Source organism: Schistocerca cancellata, chromosome 11, assembly GCF_023864275.1.
Source record: "Schistocerca cancellata isolate TAMUIC-IGC-003103 chromosome 11, iqSchCanc2.1, whole genome shotgun sequence".
Classification (NCBI taxonomy): domain Eukaryota; kingdom Metazoa; phylum Arthropoda; class Insecta; order Orthoptera; family Acrididae; genus Schistocerca; species Schistocerca cancellata.
The window spans coordinates 156943614-156963634 of NC_064636.1; the positions used below are offsets into that span (position 1 = coordinate 156943614).

Below are 20021 nucleotides of genomic sequence, written 5' to 3' on the forward strand. Positions count from 1 at the left end.
TAATAAAACATGCCTGAGAATAGAATGAGCAATTAAAACCTTTTACACTCTACAATAATGGAACTCTTTAAACAAAACCTCTTTGGGAAAAGACGGAGAACCTTTTTGTGTAATATAATTTGAAATAGAAGTAACGATGCTAGAAAGGGAATTAAATCAGACAAAAATCTGACCTTTGACTATGGCTTAATTGAAGAAGATTTTAGCAATAGCTAGACAAAATACTATAGATAAAAGAAATAAATAAAACTTTCGCCAAATAAGATTTAAGAAGCACCAAGTTTCAAATGAATCGCAGGCTACCCAAAATCTTTCTCTCTGAAAAGATCCAGTACACTAATCTTAACCAAGAGGAAAATTTTGAACAGAAAATGAAACTTTTATCAGTCTTTCTCGTAGCGATGTCACTCTTCACTTGGTTGTTTGGAGCATTTCTTATGAACTCGGGTGATTTTCACAGGGGAGTTCTTTCATCACCTTTTATTTTCACTGCACTATAACTGGGGATCAACTTTTCACATTCTAGTCGAAAACACTGGGAATTTCACTTTTTGAAGGGGGAAGTGATATTTCTTGACTCGATGATCCATTGGGTCGTGTCGGGAGTCAGGAAAGTTGATGACTGGTTCAATAACGAATGTGTCAGTTTGTTGGCTGTCTTAATCTCATTCCAATTCATGTTTCAGCACATGAAAATACAGAAACTAAAATCTGTATTAGGTCTTGCTCATTAACTAGTATCTTAATCTAAGGGAATATGGAGTAAGAATTTAAGACAATGAAAATTACTATACAGACTATGCACATGTATATTGTATATTATTCATGGTTTAGGTTTTATTTTCTTTCATTAGCAAGCCTGAGCAAAACACATTTCGTTTTGTACAGGTCTTTCTTAAGCAATGTATTTAGCAATATTGCCATATCAATTTTCATAATTAGGGAAAAGTCATCATGTGTGTCCTTTTCATGTAAATATAGTAAAATCGCGCGTAGTTTATTAACCTTTTTATTATTTTTATTTCCATTTCATCTCAAATCTGGAGCACGCTCGCTCCTGTTATGGAGAGGAATGCTTATTGCTGAGCGCGGGCCGGCGAGCAGTCACTGAATGTTGCCACAGTGCTTGACAGTCACGCGGTTTAACAGCGTTGGCAGTCCGCGTCCTGCACGAGGCAGGTAGTTCAGTGGCTACCAATCGTTTTATAACTTGTGCACTTTGTTGAATCATGAGTACTGGAGCAGCTAGTCAAGGCAACATGGTCAACCTGGACGGTAAATTGACTGCACCAGCGACGAAGGACAGTCGTCGATGAAAATGACTACTTTTACCCATTGCAGTGAGTGCAATAGCTTGTCTATCCTTTGTCTGATAACCACTGTATCGTCGTTGCAACGTGAGAATACTTATAATGCTACTTCACCCGCAGAATACCCGACGTGTCCATAAGTTTATCTCAGTTTTGATTCATACAAGAGATAACTAGTTTTTCGTGTCCATACATGTGTCAGATTACTATTTTACACGCACATATTTATATATGTGTCCATCATTCTGTCATTAAGTGAGTCATACGCAGCAGTGCATACGTATCCATATAGGTGTCTTTATACCACAGAGTAGCACAGATAATGTTAAAATTACTTATCATAAAAGGATCATTTACAAAATATACATAGTTTTTTTAACTACTGCCCAAGACCTAACGAAAGTCGTGTTTGCTATTGTGAATGGTGCTTCTCAAGCACTTAAGATTTTATATGTATTTTAAATCTGATTCTTTTCTTCTTATTGTTCTGTATCAGCCTTTTTTTTAGTTTCTTTGTTAATTTACTCCGTTACTTCAATAATCAGTAAAATATACCCTCTTTGGTGTGCCGAACAGTTCACGTTCAAAACCTGCTCGCCAGCCTCCCGTAGCAAAATCTTCACATACTGTGCACTAAAACATGGCAACGAAGTGTAACACGCAAACGTTGGCAGGGATGTGACGTACACGCCACACGAAGCTGTCTGCTACACCACTTACATACTTCCTCAACAGCATTGGCCTATGATATGTACTTGGGATACTGCGGCAATTACCTCTGTATCTGTCTATTGTGTTCCGTTAAGAGCGACGTGTTGAGTTCAGTCTGTAAGGAAGTTTTGTATCCTGTGGCAGACCTAGTGCGATACTCGCTGAGCTCGGATCTCTTCACTACACGGCAGGGCGGGACGCTGCCAAACGCCTTCCTGCAGTCAACCAACGCGGCGCGAAGCTGAGAGCCGGCGTCTCACGCAGGAACACAGCGGGCTGAGTCTCGCAAGGTCCCTGTCTGCGGAATCCACCTTAATTTTTGTAGAGGCGATTATCGTTACCCAATAATGTCATAATTCCTGAGCAAAAATGTTTCCCATAATTCTACAACAGACTGACATCAAGGATATAAGTCTATAATGAAGTGCGTGTGTCCTACCACCCTTCTCGAGAAACGGGAATGGCTTGCCCTTTTCTCCAGTCACTACATACCCTTCATTGCTCCAGCGATCTACGATAACCTGCTGGTAGAAAGGGGGCAAGGCAGATGACAGACAAGTTTATTGGACGTCCTCAGGAAATGCAGTCCATCAACACACGCAGTAGCTGTCGAAACACTCGTTCGACCAACAATTAAAAACTGCTCGTCAGTACGAGATCAGTACCAGACAGAACTGATGGAGGAAACGGAGAAGATCCAGAGAGGAGCAGCGCGTTTCGTCACAAGTTCGTTTAGTAAGCGCGAAAGCGTCTCGGAGGTGCTCTGCCAACTCGCGTGGCAGACGCTGCAAGAGAGGCGTTCTGCGTCACGTCGTGGCCCACTGCTGAAGTTCCGAGAGCGTAAACCGCCGGCCAGTACATCGCGGCCTCCTAGGTGTCTATCGCGAAAGGTCCGCGAAGATAAAACTATAGAGGCTTACCAGCAATCGCTCTTCCCCCGAACACGGTGGGGTCAGAGATTTTCTCTGCCTCGTGATGACTGGGTGTTGTGTGATGTCCTTAGGTTGATTAGGTTTAAGTAGTTCTAAGTTCTAGGGGACTGATGACCATAGATGTTAAGTCCCATAGTGCTCAGAGCTTTCCCGCGAACAACACGCGACTGGAACAGGAAAACGGGGAAGTGACACCGTTTTACAAACCTCCCTCCACCACACACCGGTACGTGGCTTGCGGAATGCACTTGAGATGCAGACGCAGAGCAACTCTGCTCACCTGTTATTAGAAAAACTTTAACAGGAAGAACTAAAATTAAGTGAAAGTGCCACAGTTTTATTTTTAATCGTTTGCTGCGTGGAGTTTTCATCAGCATCTGTTGTGGCAAAGGACGGCACCTCAGCAGTTAGTGTTCCCTCTATCCTCGGACGCCAGTCAGAACTCCTGTTTTTAAACTGTGACTGATTGTTGATAACAAACTTCAGAAGGAAGTGGTCGTAACGCATGGCACTTGCCGTTCAGCCCAACTGTTCAGAAAGTTGTCTGTGTATGCAGAATCTTGCAGGTAAGTGCGATAAATATCCGTCCGAACAGTGTGCTCTGTCGGATCCTTTCGAATACAGTAACTACTCTCCTCATAAAGAGCCATAAACGTTGGTGTTTTCAGTTCCACAAATGAACAAAATTTGAACTTCACCTGGGTCACATTATACGACATCAGTACCGCTCCAGAATCTGACGGTACGTGACGAGACTCCAGTCTGACGCCCACCCCCCCCCCTTCCCGACGTCAGCCTCTGTCTGCAGTTCCTGTGGACACTGTCCCAGAAACATTTCCACAAACTACAGGACAAATTCCTGACTTAAATGTCGCTTACACTGGCGAAACCACGAGAAACAAATTTTAACGATGAAACAATTGGCTCGTCAGACAAACTTTACTTTTTCTCTCCAAGTTAACTGCAAGTCGACTTACAGCACCTTGATTTTGTACCGTACCTTTTGGAACACCCTGCACAACATACTACCAGAGTGTATTAGGAATGGGCGCGGATCGTAAACATATTTAATCTTACAAAAACATGTCCCACCTAGCGCAAACACATTTGCTACGGCGGAATTACTGTGTGCTTTCTCATTAATACTCTAAATTTTTATAAGGAATCTCATCTGTCACTACGACCATTTCTATGAGTGACGCAAACTAAGGAACGACTTTTCGTTTTGCCCACACCGGTGTTTCGACATAAACATCTAAACGTCCAGCCAAGACTAAAGTTTTGGACCTTATCCTTGTACGGTTCTGGAGACAATATTTAGCGTCTTTACGCCTAGGCGATACTGGTACCACATGAAAATAAGTTACGTTCTAGTGAGAAGAAACTGATAGCACCCGTTTGTTCCGACAGACTGTGTTCAGCAGCCGGCCGTTGTGGCCGAGCGGTTCTAGGCGCTTCAGTCTGGAACCGCGCGACCGCTACGGTCGCAGGTTCGAATCTTGCCTTGGGCATCGATGTGTGTGATGTCCTTAGGTTAGTTAGGTTTAAGTAGTTCTCAGTTCAAGGGCACTGACGACCTCAGAAGTTAAGTCCGATAGTGCTCAGAGCCATTTGAACCATTCTGTATTCACGCTCCACATCCAGCCCCGCGCCACCCACATAGCGTTGCCTTATGACGTAGGTGTATACAGAAACCGTAAAGAAAAGGTTGTTTCACATCATTATACTTAATGACGCCTGATTCGTATTCGTGAAAGTTTAGTATCCTGGCAAACGTTAGCAAGTAAGTTTTTATTTATGATACATGAGTAGCACCGAAATGCTGCCCGCCACAAAAGCCTCTTTACAGCCAGGTTGACCGCCTTGTCAATTCGAGTGGGCACGTTTGTAATCTGGTCCACATACCAGGCCTTGATAGCAGGAAGATGTTGAATGGCTCAGCTTTCTGATGCTCTTCAGGATACGTTTAGCGTGTCTGGTCTTTAGATTCGTGACAGTAATCAGTATCTTAGGCCAGTTTAATGTTATCATATTTTTGGGGCTAGATTTTATCTGCACAACGACCACTTTGAATGTCCTGGCGGCGCAGCTGCAAGATAACTGGCGGTATGGAGTACAGGACCCAGTGGGCAGTAGAAACTTTCTGCTCCAGTGTAACGTTGTGCCTGTTACCCGATGCAAAAGACACAGTAAGGGCCACACTAGATGAAAGTCAGATTCATCTTTCAGGAAAAGACCTACATCATGAGCATAGTCCGTGCACGTTACTTTCGTTGTTTCTATTGAAATGCCATTTTTTTGATTTGTGGGCCGCTCAATGACTACATGTTTCCTTTCGTAGGAGTATAATTATCCCCTCACAGAAATTCTGCATTTGGATACGAGCAATAATATCATTCACATACTTTGTAAATGTGGTTCCAGTAACGCGAAAACACGTCTGATAAAATTCGATGGGGAACCCATCGATGCCTGTTGGTTTGTTATTTGCGTAATGTTTGAGAATCTGTCTAATGTCATGACTGTCAAGTGGGTATTGTGGGCGTTTGTTTTGTTTCGAGGTGAGTGAGGTCTGAACGTGGAGTAGCGGGGAAGACATTGCACAAGCGTCAGTCGCACTATGGGCGAAAAGAAATACGGAACGTGGGTGGATATGTTTAGTTAACAGCGGTTACCCTTGTTAAACGATCGCCATTCTCATGCTGAATACATGGAAGGAAGCTCTTCTGCATGAGGCGTTTTACGTTTTGAAAGTAGTTTCATCTGAGATTTTCATCTGGGAAATTCCCTGCAGACCTTGCCCGAACAACTGACCCTCTCATCTGCTTTGTTTTCAAGCGTATTAACTATGCTTTGCTATGTTTTAGGCCGAAAGTGTCGGTTCCCGTGACAACTAGCAATAGGGCCGAGTGCACCTTTCAAATGCGGACTGTGAAGTTCGATTGAAGTTGCCTGAGCTTAGTAGCGCATAAGGTGCTTTTGTGTAGCAGGCTTGGCCTAACTCTCCCGCCAAACTATGGCTGGGTGTGAATTTGGCTGTTTGCGTTGACACGGTGCCCAGTTATGAATGACTTCAGAACGAAGGTCATGAGGAAGAAGATACCTGGTATTAAATTACTAAAGAGAAGTACGGTTATTTGCACAGGCATCCCGTAATTTTAGACTGCATTCGAAGCCACAGTGGTCCGTGAAGCAAGCAGGCAAAACTTCAGTTTGAATTAGATGACCGGTCAGGCTTCGTGAAACGTACCTTCGTTCTTATCTGCTGGACAGCTTGGGATAAAAATGTGTAAAATGTGTTTGATCTTGATGAACAATACGCCATCTATCAGTTGTGCAAAAACAGCTGATTAGTTGTAGTAAATCTGCACATTTTATTATTTCTTGTATTTCTTATGCCGCAGCCAGCGCACAATTAAAATCCTTACCTCATATTCTGCTACAATCTGTATTTGCCAAAAGACTTACGACGTCGTGATTAAAAAATTGTCTGATCGTGCACGTGTAACGTCAGTGCCTGATGAGGCGTACATGTCTGAGCGGAATGTCTCGTCCACAGAATACGCAATTGCACGTCCGCTGGGATAAAGTTGGACATTTTCGGCTTTAAACCTATCCCTTAAGAGAAGTGTAGTTCCGGAATTGATTTCTGGATCGGTAGTAATGACAACTTGAAAGTCAGGCAATGTTGCTACTGTTGTCGTTGAGACATGTTCTATTAAATCATCAAGTGCACTAATCGTAACAGCGGTGTTATCGAAATGATGTTTAGTGCTAGTAGATCGTGGACTGCCATTAGACAGATGTGATGTGCCGTGATACAGGTGCGAAACAACTGGTAGAGCAGGGGAAAAATGTTTGTAATATTGTGACATTAAATGGCAGCTGGACGCTGGAGTCTGCCATTAAGGCTGGATTTTAAATTGTTGACCGGAACTGGAGCTCGAATCGCTAAACAGTGTTGCAAGTTTTATGTGAGAAGGAATCCTCCTGACTTGAGTTTCGGCCTCCTTGTCACGTCGCCGGTCTTTTCCCCTCTCTCGCTCTCGGCGGGTGCGTGAATAAAAGTGCTGTAAACGTTTTTACATAAAACACGAGACCGAATGTTTACACAGCTTTTCGTTAAGTAGACAGTAACATAACATATTTTACAGGTGTGCTGCTCTTTCCAGACAGAACTGTTCTTTTTTTTTCTTCAGTTTTATCGACAGCACTCGGATCTGGGGACTTGCTTTACGGTGTTCTCATGTTCTCGCCGGCGATAGCGCACTGTTTTATGAAAATCAGTGCCGTAAATTCCAGTGTGTGAAACGAGGTCTCAAACGCATTTGCATAGGGAAAAAAGAACTGTATTTTTAAAAATTACTATGTGTATATAATACTATATACATATAGTAATTTTTAAAAATACAGTTCTTTTTTCCCTATGCAAATGCGTTTGAGAAGACTTTGGAAACAGGTTGGAGACTATGGGTCAAGCTGCTGGAAAACCATTCTGGAGTGTAATTAGCAGTCTTCGAAAGGGAGGTAAGAAGGAAATGACAAGTATTTTGGACAGGTCAGGAAAACTGCTGATGAATCCTGTGGATGCCTTGGGCAGATGAAGGGAATATTTTGAAGAGTTGCTCAATGTAGGTCAAAATGCGATCAGTAATGTTTCAGATTTCGAGGTAGAATGGGATAGGAATGATGATGGAAATAGGATCACATTTGAGGAAGTGGAAAAAATGGTCAATAGATTGCAGTGCAATAAAGCGGCTGGGGTGGATGAAATTAAGTCGGCACTCATCAAATACAGTGGAATGTCAGGTCTTAAATGGCTACACAGGATAATTGAAATGGCCTGGGAGTTGGGACAGGTTCCATCAGACTGGACAAAAGCAGTAATCACACCAATCTTTAAACATGGAAACAGAAAAGATTGTAACAACTACAGAGGTATCTCTTTAATCAGCGTTGTGGGTAAAATCTTCTCAGGTATTGTTGAAAGGAAAGTGCGAGTATTAGTTGAGGACCAATTGGATGAAAATCAGTGTGGGTTTAGGCCTCTTAGAGGTTGTCAGGACCAGATCTTTAGCTTACAGCAAATAGTGGAGAAGTGTTATGAGTGGAACAGGGAATTGTATCTATGCTTTATAGATCTAGAAAAGGCATATGACCGGGTTCCTAGGAGGAAGTTATTGTCTGTTCTACAAGATTATGGAATAGGAGGCAAACTTTTGCAAGCAATTAAAGGTCTTTACATGGATAGTCAGGCAGCAGTTAGAGTTGACAGTAAATTGAGTTCATGGTTCAGAGTAGTTTCAGGGGTAAGACAAGGCTGCAACCTGTCTCCACTGTTGTTCATATTATTTATGGATCATATGTTGAAAACAATAGACTGGCGGTGTGAGATTAAGATATGTGAACACAAAATAAGCAGTCTTGCATATGCGGATGACTTAGTTGTGATGGCAGATTCGATTGAAAGTTTGCAAAGTAATATTTCAGAGCTAGATCAGAAATGTAAGGACTATGGTATGAAGATTAGCATCTCCAAAACGAAAGTAATGTCAGTGGGAAAGAAATATAAACGCATGGAGTGCCAAATAGGAGGAACAAAGTTAGAACAGGTGGACGGTTTCAAGTACTTAGGATGCATATTCTCACAGGATGGCAACATAGTGAAAGAACTGGAAGCGAGGTGTAGCATAGCTAATGCAGTGAGCGCTCAGCTACGATCTACTCTCTTCTGCAAGAAGGAAGTCAGTACCAAGACTAAGTTATCTGTGCACCGTTCAATCTTTCGACCAACTTTGTTGTATGGGAGCGAAAGCTGAGTGGATTCAGGTTACCTTATCAACAAGGTTGAGGTTACGGATATGAAGGTAGCTAGGATGATTGCAGGTACTAGTAGATGGGAACAATGGCAGGAGGGTGTGCACAATGAGAAAATCAAAGAAAAACTGGGAATGAACTCTATAGATGTAGCAGTCAGGGCGAACAGGCTTAGATGGTGGGGTCATGTTACACGCATGGGAGAAGCAAGGTTACCCAAGAGACTCATGGATTCAGCAGTAGAGGGTAGGAGGAGTCGGGGCAGACCGAGGAGAAGGTACCTGGGTTCGGTTAAGAATGATTTTGAAGTAATAGGCACGAAAGTTAGCACTGAATAGGGTATCATGGAGGAACTGTATAAGGGGGGCTATGCTCCAGACTGAACGCTGAAAGGCATAATCAGTCTTAAATGATGATGATGATATAATACTAATCTGTGCAGGCTTAACACTGTAACACACTACCGTTACATCACAACACCGGGTGCTGTTGGCTCCCCTTCAGATTTTGCCGGCCGTGGTGGCCGTGCGGTTCTAGGCGCTTCAGTCCGGAACCACGGGACTACTACGATCGCAGGTTCGAGTCCTGCCTCGGGCATGGATGTATGTGATGTCCTTAGGTTAGTTAGGTTTAAGTAGGGACTGATGACCTGAGATGTTAAGTCCCATAGTGCTCAGAGTCATCACAACACTGACACTCGCGACGCATTTATTACGACAGACACCGCACCGTCACTTATGCAACCCAATAGCAGAGCCGCATCGGCCGCGCATCGCTCTACTCTAACAATAAATTTCATGGAACCGGTACTAACAAGGGAACATCCCCATCGCACCCCCCTCAGATTTTGTTATAAGTTGGCACAATGGATAGGCCTTGAAAAACTGAACACAGATCGATCGAGAAAACAGGAAGAAGTTGTGTGGAACTATGAAAAAATAAGCAAAATATACAATCTGGGTCGTCCATGCGTAAGATAGGCAATATTAAGGGCACTGTAAGGCGAGGAGCTCCGTGGTCCCGTGGTTAGCGTGAACAGCTGCGGAAAGAGAGGTCCTTGGTTCAAACCGCCGGCACGATAGCTCAGCGTGTTCGGTCAGAGGGTTACGTGCTCCCTGTAATAAAAAAACTGAGTCAATCGATCAACAACGAACATAAATGGATGTCTTACGACGTCCGCTCCGAGCAGATGCAACGAACAATAGCGAACAAAATGAGATTTAAAAAAAAAAAAAAAATCTTCCCTCGACCAAAAATTTTAACTTTTTATTTTCAGTTTATGTGAAAAACTCTTATGTTTTCATCACTTTTTTTGTAGTGATTATTACATCCACAAGAAAACCTAAATCGGGCAAGGTAGAAGAAACTTTTCACCCATTCGCCAAGTGTACTAGTTAGGTGGGTCGACAACATATTCCTGTCATGTGACGCACATGCTGTCACCAGTGTCGTATACAAAATATCAGACGTGTTTTCCTGTGGAGGAATCGGTTGACCTATGACCTTGCGATCAAATGTTTTCGGTTCCCATTGGAGGGGCACGCTCTTTCGTCAACTAATCACACGGTTTTGCGGTGCGGTCGCAAAACACAGACACTAAACTTATTACAGTGAACAGAGATGTCAATGAACGAACGGACAGATCATAACTTTGCGAAAATAAAGAAAGCAAAATTTTCAGTGGAGGGCAGATATGAACCAAGGACCTCTCGTTCCGCAGTTGTTCACGCTAACCATGGGACCACGCCGCTCCTGGCCTCACATTACCCTTAATATTGCCTATGTTACGCATGGACGACCCAGTTTGTATATTTTGCTTATTTTTTCATAGTTCCACACAACTTCTTCCTGTTTTCTTGATTGATCTATGTTCAGTTTTTCAAGGCCTATCCATTGTGCCAACTTATAACTAAATCTGAGGGGGTGCGATGGGGATGTTCCCTTGTAAGATATATGTGCAGACGCTGATTCATGTGTAAGTAATGATAATTTAGCTAAGAGGACAGCACGGAACACGTAAGAGAAGGCTACACAAAACAGGGCTACAGCTGTCCAAAAATTCCTCAGCTTTGGTCATCGGACAGGAATCGGTGTATTTTACAGGCAAGTGTAACGAAATGGCGGCCCAAAGTCGCCATTCGGCCGCTGTTCACACAAGCAGAAATGTAATCACGTATTGCACCCCCACTTGCATTTTCCAGTATGGCGCCAACGTAAAGAGTTACGGTGCTCCACCGGTCAGTTTGTTACGACAACCTCTATTTGACATTCACTCCCGTTGGATTCGCCGACACACAGTAAAATTACTTCTTTCAACCTAACCTAGACCTCGGGGTGTGCTACAGATCTGCCTGTCACCACAAGGAAGATTAAGGGGGGGGGAGAGGAACGAATTCACGCACTTTGACCATTTCACAAGCCACCACATCAGATGTTATTGTGGATGTCTGCAGTGGAAAGATGCGACCAAATCAAATTTGTGCATTGGTCTACCGAGGTGCTATGGGCGTACAAATGTAAAACGTGTGTAAAGATGCACACGTATTTACTGTGAAATAATCAGTTGGCTGGTGACCATGACGCAATCGGCAGAACGGATACTGGAGTACCCGCTTCTCCACATGCGCGGACTGGCGCTTGTGTTGAATCCACCCACTCTAATGCCTAAAAACCTTAACATTTCCTTAAAAGAACCCAAAAGCTAAGATGTAATCTTTAATCTCTAAGCATTGTTTATGAATCAAAAGTAACATAAAAAAGCACGCCGTCTTCGGGCCACGAGTGGCGTACCGGGACCATCCTACCGCCGTGTCATCCTCAGTGGACGATGCAGATAGGAGGGGCGTGGGGTCAGCACACCGCACTCCCGGTCGTTATGATGGTATTCTTGACCGAAGCCGCTACTATTCGGTCGTGTAGCTCCTCAATTGGCATCACGAGGCTGAGTGCACCCCGAAAAATGGCGACAACACATGGCGGCCTGGATGGTCACCCATCCAAGTGCTGGCCACGCCCGACAGCGCTTAACTTCGGTGATCTCACGGGAACCAGTGTATCCACTGCGGCAAGGCCGTTGCCTAACCAAAAGTAACATATCGAACGTAATCGTAATACTAAAACTATTCATGAAATATTATCCTAAACTCTTTGCTTTGGGACTTTGTAAATAGTACATATCTATTTTACAACGATAATACATGTTACTTCTGTTACACTGCATGTAATATCAATAGGTGTATACTTAGTGTCACCAATGTGGAATGCGACACCTGAGTAAAAAACCAACTTTAATCACTCTCTTTGGTTTATTAACATTCTGTGAAGTTCATGCATGTTGCTACCTGTAACAAAGGTTGTGAAGAACGGTAGAATTAACGTTACTGGAAGAATTACATCGCATTTTCCAGTATATTACGTAAAGCTGGAATAAACCACCGCTCACTGATAAGTGTAAGTAATGACATTAAGTCGATTTCATGTCGGAAATAATTCACGCCAATCTCAGTGTTTACATGTTTCATTTTTTATGTCTTGCGACAGTTACACCATCCGTGCTGGGCAACAGGCGTCTACGATCATCTGATGATGAATCACTAGGCGAATGGAAATCGATCACGGTAAAAAAAAAAATCGAAGATTCTTAAAAGGTGACTGGTTGCAGTACCGAAAGACATTCTGAGCCACTGCGAGTTTAGTAACGTTTCATTCTGCACAGCTACTTTTGTATTGAGATCAAGATAAAAATTTTCTGCGCGGGTCAGTTATTAAGTCATTCCTCAAGACAATCAAGACGCATCTTCAAAGTATTTCGTACATTAGAATAGTCTCAAGTATCCTCTTACTTAACTAAGTGGTAAAACCAGTCGCCCACCATTCACTGTAGGGTCAGGCCATGCCGAAATGAAACTAAGGCACGGTTCACAGCAGCGGGTAGTAATGGGCTGCTCTACTTATGACAGACGAAATTTGGCACCGGTTTATAGAGACACATCTTCTGAATTTAATTCCCATGTCTGTGCAGCTGGAAGCTACACAGAAAGCTGTGGAAGTTGTCCAGAAGAAGGAACTAGGCCACTTCAAAGCAGCTGGAAGATTCAGTTAACCTCCGTCAACTTTAGAAGACTGCATCAGGTATTCACAACGAACAAGAAATGAATCTAGTACTCGGTGCATTGGCAGAAAACCCGTACTTCCAGCACGAACAGAATATGATGTTACAGCGGCATTGCAGCAATATGGACCACAGGTAGCATGGACTTGGAGCTAGAGGTTTCAGATCTCCAGCATTTCGACTTGGAGAGCACAAAAGAATTACCAAATATTTTTGGCAAGTGATGTCTTCCGTGGGTAAAAACGACTGAGAGGGTTTCCGAAACGAGAACTTGTACTGAGATTTCAGACACGTAAAAAGCTTTCTGTAGCCAGAACGAAGAACTTCGCAAACCTTTCAACTATTGAAAGGCGACGCAAAAGCCCTGCAGTTTGGCGCTCACTTAATTTTCTATCGTCACGAGACTGGAATCTCTCGTCCAGGACTGATCTACTAGGGTTGCAAGTTTAAAAGGCAAAAAGTGTGTCTCAAACAAGTCTTCGGCAGGGACAATTCCTCTCATTACTTTTGTTACCGGTATGAATCCAACATGCCGTTTCCTGCCTCCATCCATTCCATTTCGGCGCAGCAGGAGAAAACTTAATCGTCTAGGTACAACTCCTGTCAGCTCTGCGATAAAGTGTCAGCAGTCTGGTCGAAGGCAGCTTTCACTTTTCACAGACTGCTTACAACACTTTGTGAACAACGGGAAACCCACACCTGAAGACACAGCAATGTTTCTTCTCGATGGACGTCACGCCCGGACTCGTAACAATCATATCGCTCGCTTAAAAGAACTGCCGTTCCGCAATTGATTTTCCGATCGATAGTAATGACAGTTTGAAAGCCAGGGGATGTTCCCATAGCTGACGTTGAGACTTGTTGCAAAAATATTACATCAAACGTGACATGTATTAAATCATCTAGTGCACTAATTGTGACAGAGGTTGTTATCAAAATAGTATTTAGTGTCAGTACACTGTGGACTGCCATTAGATAGATGTAACGCGCTGTGATGCACCTGCGAAATTACTGGTAGAGCGGGAGAAAAATCTTTGTAATATTGTGACATTAACTGGCAGCAGGATGCTGGAGTCTGCAATTAAGGCTGGATTTTAAATTGTTGAGTAGAACAGGAGCTCAAATCGCTAAACAGTGTTGCAAGTTTTATCTGAGAAGAGATCCTCGTGACTTAGTTTCTGCCGTCTCGTCGTGTGGTCGGTCTTTTCTCTCTCTCTCTCTCTCTCTCTCAGCTGGTGTGTTCCGCCACCGTGGGCGGACCGCCACTCTGCTCGTAGCGCCCCTACCGCCTGTTCCCGCCCCGCCCGCTGGTTCTGCGCATGCAGGGCTCTCAGCAGCATTGGTTGTCCACATTAGAGATGGGGGATCCGCTCTTGAACTAATTCATAGAGTTGAATCTTTCAAAGGAGTGAACAATCAGTGATTCAGAAAAAAAGAACGGTAGCTCCAAACGTTTCCCACGGCAGAGAGAGAGAGAGAGAGAAAGACGGAGCATATCAGCAGCGCCTCTGCTGGTCAGAGCACAGTACACACCACACAACACAGCCAGCGCCGGCCTCTGCCCTGCTTCTACCTTGGCTGCCTGCATTGTGCAGTGCCCCATTGGATTTTGTGTTTCACATATGCCGTGCCGTCTCTGTGCGTCGTCTGCCGTGTGCAGTGTCTGGCGCAGCTTAACTTCGCATCGCACTCTGTCGGCGATCGTTTCAGTTGCACGTCCTGCCCTCTGGGCAGTTGATGCGAGCAACAGGACAGAGAGCCACCTAGCGGATAACATAGGAACTACTTGCAACAACCTGCTCGCAAGGGAACGGACATTTTGTCTCGGAGCGGGTAAGTTCACCGCTCCCCCCACCCTCAGAACTCGCCCGCTCGACGCTCACCCCACCGTTCTCGACTCTAGCCAGAGCGTTGAGCAAAGCGACTCAGGTGTCACTCTGGTCTCTGTGGTCTCAGCTCACGCAGTAATACAGCTCGCGGCTCGACCTGCTCGACTCAGCGCCTCTGCATTGGAGTTCGTCTCTACTGGATATTGTTCTTCGTAGTAATACCGCTATGTATATTACATTATTATGTTATGTATACATCAATTGTTTTTATTTTATTTTTATTTGTTTAAACTGATTAGATTAGGTTCCTGACGACTCGTCTTACTATAGGATTTTTATTATGGACACTCGAATTTACGCTTTAATTACGAGCGAACTGATAAACGTATCGCAAAATGTGATACACCAATATTTTCCTTGTTTTATTCTGCATAAGGCTATATGCAGCACTTTCGTTTTACAGTCAAATTTATATATTTTTTTCTTATTCTGGTACGGATTTTGCGATTTTAGGCATCTTCGGATGGAAACGTTCACTTTAAAAATATATGGCTTGCGATGTATTTGTATGAGGTTAATGAAATTTTAATACATTATAGCCAAATATATTGTTAATGTGAATCGCAAGTTACAACATTTTCCGATCACCCAAAAAACCATGATAGTGCAAAATAAATCAATAATCAAAAACTTTGTCATATCGTGGAAATTTGAATAAACAATACAAAATTCTTACGCATTATCTGTGTTACTTCAAAATAGGATCAAATAAGATCAAAATACAGGTATAGTACTGGAATAAACCAAGTTTAAAGGGCAATGTGCCTTCCATTTATTTTCTATTGTAAATGAGTGGTGAGTCATGAAAAAGAGCTAATTCATTTCAGGGAGTGAACAGTTCTGATCCAATCTCTGAAAAGAACAGTTTTGCCAATCTCTAGTCCACATTCGGCTTCGCGCCCCCCACCTACGAGTTTTACCCTTGGCGACTGCACTGGCCGTCTTCGCAGGCGGTCTGATGACGGGAAATGCGAAGTGTGAAAGTCACCCGCTACTGCTGTCCATACGCGAGTAAAAGTGCTGAATACTTTTTTGCCTAAAACACAAGACCGAATGTTTAGACAGGATTTCGTTGCTTAGACAGTAACGTAACATGTTACAGGAAGAACTCTTTCTTGGTCTTCAGTTTCATTGATGACGTTCGGATCTCGGGAATTTTTTTTATTGTTTTCTCCTGTTCTGGCGTGCGCCGACGTGCTCTTATATGAAAATCAGTCCCACAAAGTCAGCGCTGTATGAACAGGCCTCAAACGCATTTGCCGGGGACACACCTGTCTAAAGTGTACTGTACAATACTCTTGAACTTCTTCCACTGACACCTACATTGTTAGTGCTGCAGAGATTAAATTTTTGTGCTGACCGCTCAGGTAGTCTGAGCTCTTGCTAAGCAGAACAATATTCCTAACTTTCTTTGTATTCGTGCTTGCGGTCTTATTCGGTGACACTGTAACGGTTTTGTGATCGCTGATTCCCTGTTCTGCCCTAACAGATTCCAAAAGTTCGGGTCTGTTTGTTACTGGCAGGCCTAAGATGTTATCTTCTTCAGGAGTCGGTTCTCAGATTAATGGCTCGAGGTAGTTTTTGGGTGAAGCTCTTGGACCAGTTTCTCGTGATTCTCTGGCCCTACCACCAGTCTTAGCCACCTAAATCTCCTGCTGTGTGGACGGCAGGTTAAGGTTCCCACCTGAAACTATAACGTGGCCAGGAAGTCACGAGAAACATTATCCAGGTTTCCCCTAAGACTGTTCCGCCACTGTTGCTGCTGAAGCGGGGATCAATAGAAGCATCCCATTACCGTGTTTGATTCACCTTTAACGCTAGACTTGACACAAATTATTTTACATTGGGGATGTGCACTAATCTCAGTAATGTGATCGTATTTTTTACTGCTTTAACCACCAGCGTACAACCTCTCTTTATAACATACATTCTGACCGGAATTTAGAATCTCATTGCCACTGTTTTCGGGTTTCGCCCAGCTTTCTGTCCCTAGTGCTTTGTGGCAATTGTTACTGTTTATAACCGAGATGAGCTCTGCGACCTTTCCGTAGACACTCCTGCAGTTAACTAATACCACGTGGGCTTAGAGAGAACAGTTGAAGGAAGGCCAAGTTCTCTGGATTACAGCGTGCTGCGTGTGTGACGGCGCTGGATCGGTGGTAATAAACGCGTCTCGAGTTGCGCGGATTCTGGGAGCAATGGCTGCCCAAAGTCAGTCTGCAGCCAAAGGTCTGTAGCCAAAGGTCTTAATCGGCGAGTAGATTAGATTAGATTAATACTAGTTCCATGGATCATGAATAAGATATTTCGTAATGATGTGGAACGAGTCAAATTTTCCAATACATGACATAATTAAGTTAATTTAACAACATACTTAAGTTAATATAACAACTTTTTCATTTTTTGTGTTTTTCTTAATTTTTTTATTTTTTTTATTTATATCTAAAAATTCCTCTACGGAGTAGAAGGAATTGTCATTCAGAAATTCTTTTAATTTCTTCTTAAATACTTGTTGGTTATCTGTCAGACTTTTGATACTGTTTGGTAAGTGACCAAAGACTTTAGTGCCAGTATAATTCACCCCATTCTCTGCCAAAGTTAGATTTAATCTTGAATAGTGAAAATCATCCTTTCTCCTAGTATTGTAGTTATGCACACTGCTATTACTTTTGAATTGGGTTTGGTTGTTAATAACAAATTTCATAAGAGAGTATATATACTGAGAAGCTACTGTGAATATCCCTAAATCCTTAAATAAATGTCTGCAGGATGATCTTGGGTGGACTCCAGCTATTATTCTGATTACACGCTTTTGTGCAATAAATACTTTATTCCTCAGTGATGAATTACCCCAAAATATGATGCCATATGAAAGCAACGAGTGAAAATAGGCGTAGTAAGCGAATTTACTAAGATGTTTATCACCAAAATTTGCAATGACCCTTATTGCATAAGTAGCTGAACTCAAACGTTTCAGCAGATCATCAATGTCTTTCTTCCAATTTAATCTCTCATCAATGGACACACCTAAAAATTTGGAATATTCTACCTTAGCTATATGCTTCTGATTAAGGTCTATATTTATTAATGGCGTCATACCATTCACTGTACGGAACTGTATGTACTGTGTCTTATCAAAATTCAGTGAGAGTCCGTTTACAAGGAACCACTTAGTAATTTTCTGAAAGACAGTATTGACAATTTCATCAGTTAATTCTTGTTTGTCAGGTGTGATTACTATACTTGTATCATCAGCAACGAGAACTAACTTTGCCTCTTCATGAATATAGAATGGCAAGTCAATATATATTAAGAACAACAAAGGACCCAAGACTGATCCTTGTGGAACCCCATTCTTGATAGTTCCCCAGTTTGAGAACTACTTATTTCAACTTTCTGCACTCTTCCATTTAGGTACGAATTAAACCATTTGTGCACTGTCCCACTCATGCCACAATACTTGAGCTTGTCCATAGATATTTCTCGCATCATCAGTGAGGGCTAACCTGAGACAGCCTTTTACTTACAAGATTTTCTAAAGTCCTCCATTCCGAAATCATTGATATCTGGAAAGCATGTCAATACTCAAGGCAATATATGAGCTCAGTTCTTAATTGGTGGCTCAGTTACAGTAAGTCGAGTATGCGAAAGGATTTCGTCCGCTACAGTCGTAAGGCAGATTTTTGGAAAAGGAGATCGCAATGAGTGTTTAAAAGACGCTCTCGGCACTTCTCCTAGCCGTAATGTGAACCGATACTTTTAGCTGAAACATATTAAAGCTCTCTGTTGCTATTTATTGATTTGTGGACCACTCTATAGGAAACGACACAATCCTGAGACATACAGAAGCACTGAAAGCGGACAGCCTTGCCTGACAGACCGACAAATTGTCACGGCACCTGTTTCTCGACCATTGACGTACATTGTAGTACTTGCACTGCTTAGTAGATTTTGCAGTAAGTTTGGAAAACGAATGGCAATTCCCCGTTTGTGCAGCAGTTACCGTAGCTATTTGTGGCTGACAACCGAAAACATGTGGGAGTCGGGCGAAAGAATTGCCGGCAGCACATGTGATCTTGCTCTGTGTGGTATCACTCGTCTGTACGCACAAACGGCTTCTAAAATGTTCTTGTTTACGGTTTTGCATTGAATGGTTTTGTCTTATAACTAAAACATGTGTTAAAGGAAGTGATTGTACATAGGAAATTCATTAAGAATTACTTTGCCAACCTCCCTAGTTGTGAGAACTTCATGAAAGGGTGTTTAGTTCTTAAGGATTAATTAAGGATAGTTATACTTGGAATCTTTGTTCTCGTTTATCAGTCGTTAACTTTGGTTCCTTATTTTTCATTCTTTAACTTTATGAGTGTGTTTGCATATTCGAACTGCACATCGCGAGTTGCGTACTGCAGAAACATTTTTATGGAAACTGATAAGATACCGCTTGCATTGCATACCGCTCCCAATTACGGTAAATGAACTTTGGTTTATGACACTTTTTTCATTATCTTAATTGTAACAGGTTGCAGAACAGATGAGACTTCCGTTCGCACAGGTAGGCCAACAAATGTAATTGCCAGCAAAGTCCGTGTCCACTGTAAGGTACAGTGACTGTCAGAATGTATCTGCGAAAAATTTACAGGTTTCAAATAGGTAAATGAATTCAGAAAGATGTTAGCTTGTGAATTTTCATGCAATTTTAGCACAAGGTCAAAAGTGTAAAATTTTATGATCATTTGCTCGATAATTAGAGTAACAGTTCTGATATTGTGATTATTTGCAACTCTAAAGATAAAGATTAACAGTATTCAGGGCAGTCATTTCAACCTGAGTCATTTGTTTTGCAGCCAAATAGCATTTTTAAAAAAGGACTGCTCTCTCGCAGGCGTATTGTTTGATTTACTGGGTAGCCTGGATTCCGCATCGTGTAGCGTCTGCTGCACACACTCCCGCTCAAAATTCAATTTTAACACAGTACTGCTGCCCTGCACTGAGATTTACGTGTTAATATATCAAAATACATTTTACCAGTTTCTCAGATACCAACCAGACATTTACAAACACGAGTTTAAATAAACAGGAACACGTTTCAGAATATATGACGTTCCCTTACTGAGCAGATACCAGCGGTGAACACAGGTGTGTTTGACGATATGGGTAAAGGAGATGGAGTTCTGGGCTGTTTCCCCTCTACTGAAGCGCGTTGTACCGTTCTAGTGTGCAGTAATAGCAGACACCAGATGAAGGGCGT

At 42.7% G+C, this 20021-nt stretch overlaps 1 protein-coding gene and 1 pseudogene across 1 annotated transcript in view; one reads left to right on the plus strand and one right to left on the minus strand.

The window, feature by feature from the left end:
• The window catches only part of LOC126108571 (putative ankyrin-containing lipoprotein Lxx09580), a 554252-nt gene that overhangs the window by 137605 nt on the left and 396626 nt on the right, over positions 1 to 20021 (plus strand). The gene's annotated exons all lie outside the window — the stretch shown is intronic.
• On the minus strand, positions 11731 to 11848 carry LOC126109096 (5S ribosomal RNA; annotated as a pseudogene).